Raw genomic sequence first — 6,233 nt, forward strand, 5'->3', positions numbered from 1 at the left:
AATTAAAAATAAAGTATCAATGAATTGAATGTCCCTAGCTTTCAATATTTGCTAAGAATTCCAACGAATTTCTTTATATATACCACTGAAATTCATTGACTGTCTACATTGCATTCGTATACTCATACTTTTCAAAAAATCGGCACTTTTGTGTATAGAGCTTTAAGTTTCTTTTAACTCTTAGTAGTTCCACAATTTGCCCAGAAGGCAATAAGTATTTGTTATGTTTATATTATATACACATGACTTGTAGAGAATCACTTGTTAAAAGACCTTAATTTTATAGCTGTCAGACTAATAATATCCAAGTCTCGGACCTATACAGAAGGATTAGTAAATAACAATTAAAAAAGGTGATTTTAGTCTAGATTGTAACGTTTCCTCTCTTTCACACTCGCCATCCTAGAGAAAAATTCCCGCATGTTGGATGATTCGGCTTGTTACTTCAGCAATAGATGCCACTTTCTTCTCCTGTATTACTGATTCTAAGTACTTGAACTAGTGCTGTAACTGGAGAGATTTATAATAGCAGATCATTATATTTGGCAATCTTCTTGAAAATCATCAGAATGTATATTTATTTCCAAAAAAAAGATATAGTTCTGACAAGATATGTTTTTATTATGTTTATTGTGAATTGAGTGAACGTAGTGTTCACTTTATGGTCGATAATCTTCCATCAAAGCTAGTAATATGATTAAATATAGAGAATTTTCGCACCATGTTTATTCCGAATGATCGGATCTAAAAAAACGTCGTACAGTACAAGAAAGATTTAAATTATTTTATCTCCTATATGGTATCCATATCCATAGATTTTATGGGAAAATGTGTGGGTAAGTTTTGATGTTTAGGCCAAAAATATCCAACTTGTGCAGGAATTGAAGCCGTACATTTATGGAGTAGAACATGTAATCAGTGTATCGGTCAGAAATATGTCTAGAATTCCATAAGAAAATGTGTTTAATATAAAACAACTTTTTGTTGAAAGTCTACATTAACAAACAAGTATAATGCACTATAAATAAGATAATTGTAATTTTAAATTACCATTAAGTATTTTCACCTTTCTTCATTTTAAAATAGTGAACCAAAATTACCCAGAAAAAAATTCTTAACACAACATTAGAATTATATTTGATGGAGTATAAATTATTATTATTTACTAAATAAATTGTACTAAAATTGACGTTTAATAATGTAGAAATTAGACTAAAAAGGTAGTATAATATATAAAATTTGTAGTTTTCTTATTACCATAATGTAAAGTTGTAGATTTATATATATATATATATATATATATATATATACATATATACATATATATATATATATATCTGTAAACTAATATTTATTTAAATTGTAATTAACTAGAAACCATTAAAACACTATTTTATTAATGTTACGTGTTATACAAAATATAACTTTTAGTGCAACATTAAAATAATTATTATTAGAGAAGAAAGTAAAAGTACCACTGCTTTGGTGCTTTATTTAAAATTGTATTTCAGAAACGATTAAGAATTTATCTTGGTTAGTTAAATAACACCAAATAGAACAACAGTTATAGTTTAATATTTCAACCTGAACATTTTACATATAAAGGAAAATTATATGTATATTGGGTTTCTAAATGTCGTGAAAAAATTTAGTGACGTTAAGAATATTATAATTTATAAAATAGTAGCAAACACGTTAAAAATATGTCCTTCAGTCCGAGTTCATCCATCGTACATAATTGTTTCCAAGAATAATTATCACCTTAGTAATAAATTCCTCGCACGCATTATTAGTTAGAACACAATTTTCTTGGATATAAGATTATTTTGAAGTAGTTTTTAATGGTAATAGTGACTGGACAAAATATAATCATTTTTAAATGAAAGTATGCTAAACTATAACTTAAACATTCTCTACTTCTTAATAAAAAATATCGTATATATATTTTTGAATAGCTAATAATCGAGAACATAGAAATATGATAGCGTCATCCGCATATAAAGGGGAATTTATTGATTCAACTTTGGCAGAATCGGCCAGGTAAATATTAAACAATTCCGGAATGAGCGGGGAACCCTATAGAACTCTAGACTTGGTGACTGTCCTAGTCGAAAACGAATCACCGACTTTGTCTCGGAATGATGGGTTTTCTAACTATGAATGTATCGGTGTTACAAGATCTTCGGGAATACCAAAGTTGACTGCTTCAAAAAGTGGACCATGAGGCCATACTCATTAGTTTGCTGTAATCCAGCATTTTGAGTGAAGCAACTTTTGTTATTGTGAAAAAAATGGATAAAAAGGAATTTCCCTTGCGTATGTAATATTGCTTTTTGAAGGGAAAAAAAATATTTGAAGCAAAAACTTGGCTTGATAATGAGTTTCCGGACACTGCCCCAGGAAAATCAACCATCAAGGATTCATTGAGGTTGTTACCGACAAAAACATTTAAAAAATCCACAAACTGATTTTGAATGACCGTAAATTGAAATTGAATGAAATATCAAAGATTCTAAAGATATCAACTGAACGTGTACATCATATCATTCATGAATATTTGGGTATGAGAAAGCTCTGTGCAAAGTGGCTTCCGCGCGAGCTCACTTTTGACCAAAAACAACCAGATGGTGATTCGGAGAAGTGTTTGAAGATGATCAAGCGTAATAAGCCCGAGTTTTTGCGTGTGACAATGGATGAAACATGGCTCCATTATTTTACTCCGAAGTCCAATCGACATTAATTCGAGTGGACTGTACACGGTGAACCCGCTCCAAAACGTGGGAAAAGGTAACAGTGGGCTGGCAATGTTATGGCGTATGTATTTTGGGATGTGCTGGTATACTTTTCATTAACTACCTTGAAAAAGGAAGGACCATCAACAGCAACTATTACATAGCGTTATTGGACCGTTTGAACTATAAAATCGGCGAAAAACGGCCACATTTGAAGAAAAAAAAATGCTGCTTCACCAAGGCAATGCACCGTGTTACAAGTCAGTGAAAACGATGGCAAATATCCATGCATCCACCGTATTCTCTAGATCGGACCCCCAGCAAGTATTACCTGTTCTCAGATCTCGAGAGAATACTCGCTGGGAAGAAATGTTCGTCGAATGAAAAGGTGATCGCCGAAACTGAGGCCTATTTTGCAGCAAAGGACAAATCGTACTATAAAAATATTATCGAAAAGTTAGAGAAAATAAATTGTTTAATTAGGTGCTCGCATATATTTTGATAATTTTTTCTCTTTAAAGGGCATTTACTGAGAAAAATTAATACAATTTATTTTAATTGAAGTTCTTTCCATCATTTCCTACAATATTTACCCATATTTCTAGCAACATATATACTATGTGGAAAGGCTGATATTGGTTTGACAGCGATATATTTTTATATGTCTTCGGCGTATATCCACCTTTAATCGTCAGTTCATAGAAGCGATACTGCAGAAAACTCACCCTCTTTATCTGGAAAACAATAAAAGCGCAATATTGAAACAACTCGAAATAAGTAAATAATAATAATTAATGTAGTAGCAATTTTACCTCCTTTTGGGTATCCAAATTATTCGTCAGATTAAATGTTCGAAAACAGTTCATACTGCCAAGTTATCTGGAATTTCCTTGAAGGTTAAAGTTGGATTTATCAAGTGGATAGAATGAAATATTCATTGTTTTCGAATTATTTGAGTCATCCAAGCTTATTTTGTCATTGGTATTGAAATCAGCACTTTTACGTCCAAACTAAAACCGAATAGGATGGAGCAGCAACAAAATATGTTTCTAGAAGAACAAAAACAAAAATGAATGTCGAAATTGCAATTGTTATAAATTTATACATTTATATAAACCGAATGACACAATAGTACTATTCGAAAAACTGTTATTTTTAAAGGACTTCAAAAAAGGAGGAGGTTCTATGTTCGGCTGTATATTTTTTTAATGTATGTTCGCCGATTTCTCCGTCAATTGTGGACCAATTTTCAAAATTATTTCTTTATTCGAAAGAGTGCCCTTCCGAGGTGGTCCCATTGGAACGAAGTTAGGATCATATGGAGGAAAGGGAGCGGAAATTGAAGGAAAATCTATAATTTCAAAGACACGTACAATTTTTTCACATAAGTTTTATCAAAAATAATCAGATATTTGTGTATAATGTTATTGCTGAACTGATGTGACGAAAAATCGGAACTAGTTCAGTGTAAAAGCCATTTAATTTGCTTTTTAAACGCTAACCATATCATATGAGAAGTCGTAGAAACATCGTAGGCAACTGTTTCTATGATGTAAAAGTTAGAACATTAAGCTAACGCGCGCAGGTTGGAAGTTCGATTCCCACCAGAGCAACAACTTCCTTTTTTCTAGATTGGTTTGAATATTTGTCAAATCACCTAGACTAGATAGAGGGCCCCAGTGCCTAAAACATTCCTTATTTTCAATTCCTGTTCCTATTTTTTTTTATAAGGGCTATACTTTCACATAATGAACCTGCTCCAAAGTGTGGGAAAACACAATAGTCGGCTGGCAAGGTTATGGCGTCTGTGTGGGGATGCGCATTGAATAATTTTCATTGACTACCTTGAAAAAGGAAGGACCATCAACGGAGACTATTATATAGCGTAATTGGACCGTTTGAAGTACGTAATCGACGAAAAACAGCTGCAGTTGAAGAAATAGAAAGTGCTGCTTCACCAAGACAATGCACCGTGTCACAAGTCAGTGAAAACGATGGCAAAAATCCATGAATTGGGCTTCGAATTGCTTCCTCATTAACCGTATTCTCCAGATCTGGCGACTATTTCCTATTTTCTGTTCTCAGATCTCAAAAGAATGCTCGCTGGGAGAAATTTTCGTCGAATGAAGAGGTGATCGCCGAAATTGAGGCCTATTTTGAAGCACAGGACAAATCGTACTACCAAAATGGTATCGAAAAGTTGAAGGTTAGCTATAATCAGAGTATCATTCTTGAAGGGAATTATGTTGAATAAAAAAAGCTAAGTTTCTTCGACTCTTCAGTTGGCTTGTTAAAAGGCTTATTCAGAAAAACAACAAACAGTTCATTTTTGTTTTGTTTAATATTAATTTTAGACGTAAAAGTCAATTTAATGGTTTTTTGAGAGTTTATTCGAAGAAATAAGTAATTATTTTTTTACAGCTTAAATGTAATACAACTCAAATTAAAAGTATGCTATGCTGGACTAGTTTAACAGTTTTACATATAGATTTTAGAAATTATCCATAGAACTATTAATGCTACTTATCCTATATCACATTCAGCTTAATTATAGAGTTTGAAATAAGGATGATGAAATTGATTAAAATAAGGCAAGACATTAACAAATTCCTTTTTAACAAAATAGGCTCATGTATTGAGCATCTTATATTTACACGAATCATAGATTGATAGACATAGATCCAGCTTAATTTAAACAATGGTTTAGATACAAGGTCTACATACTTTAAGGGAATAGACCTGCAAGGAAAAATCCAGTAGGATGAAACCAAGCGATATTTGTGATACAATACTGTATATCTGCAAGAGAAAACCATCATTAAAATATTTTAACTTAGTTAAGTAATAGTTTAATATTAAAACATTTTACGATTTAGTGTTACTTGGCAGGTTTTTATTTTATTTTAAGATACATTTATAAAAAATGCAGTATTAAAAAGTCCCAGATCCCAGAGCATCCAATGACGGATTTAAAATTAACGGAAAATAACACTAATCATTATATAAAGAAAATCCAATGCACGATAAGATCATTTACAACAAGAATTTGATAGTCATGTATAATAACAATCATATTCATCTCAGTGAAAAACCCAAGTGAAATGTTGTTTACTTAAAAATATTACCAAAGCGTTGACACGTGTTATCTTGTTTTTTTAATTGGCATCCGTTTTAAATTTCAAATTCCTCAAATTATTAACGTATAATATTCGATTATGTAAAGAATATGAAGTGGTTTAAGCTCTAATTATTCGCTAACCAAATCATAAATTTTATAGTTTCCTTAAGAAGATATTTTATATTAATATTTTATATTGCATTTTGCAAAGACTTGTTATTAGTTTAACATTGAAAGTTTTAATATATATGGGAAATCCAAATTGTTTTATATATAATATAGTTTATCGGCTAGTTTTCTAGAGGTCAACGAGTTCGTCTATGAGTTAGACATAGGGTATGGCTTAGCTTGGGAATCCCTAATTTGAAGAAATATTTTTAATG

Source organism: Rhynchophorus ferrugineus, unplaced genomic scaffold (assembly GCF_030347505.1).
Source record: "Rhynchophorus ferrugineus isolate W39M unplaced genomic scaffold, kcgeb_rfMv2 rfM2, whole genome shotgun sequence".
Classification (NCBI taxonomy): domain Eukaryota; kingdom Metazoa; phylum Arthropoda; class Insecta; order Coleoptera; family Curculionidae; genus Rhynchophorus; species Rhynchophorus ferrugineus.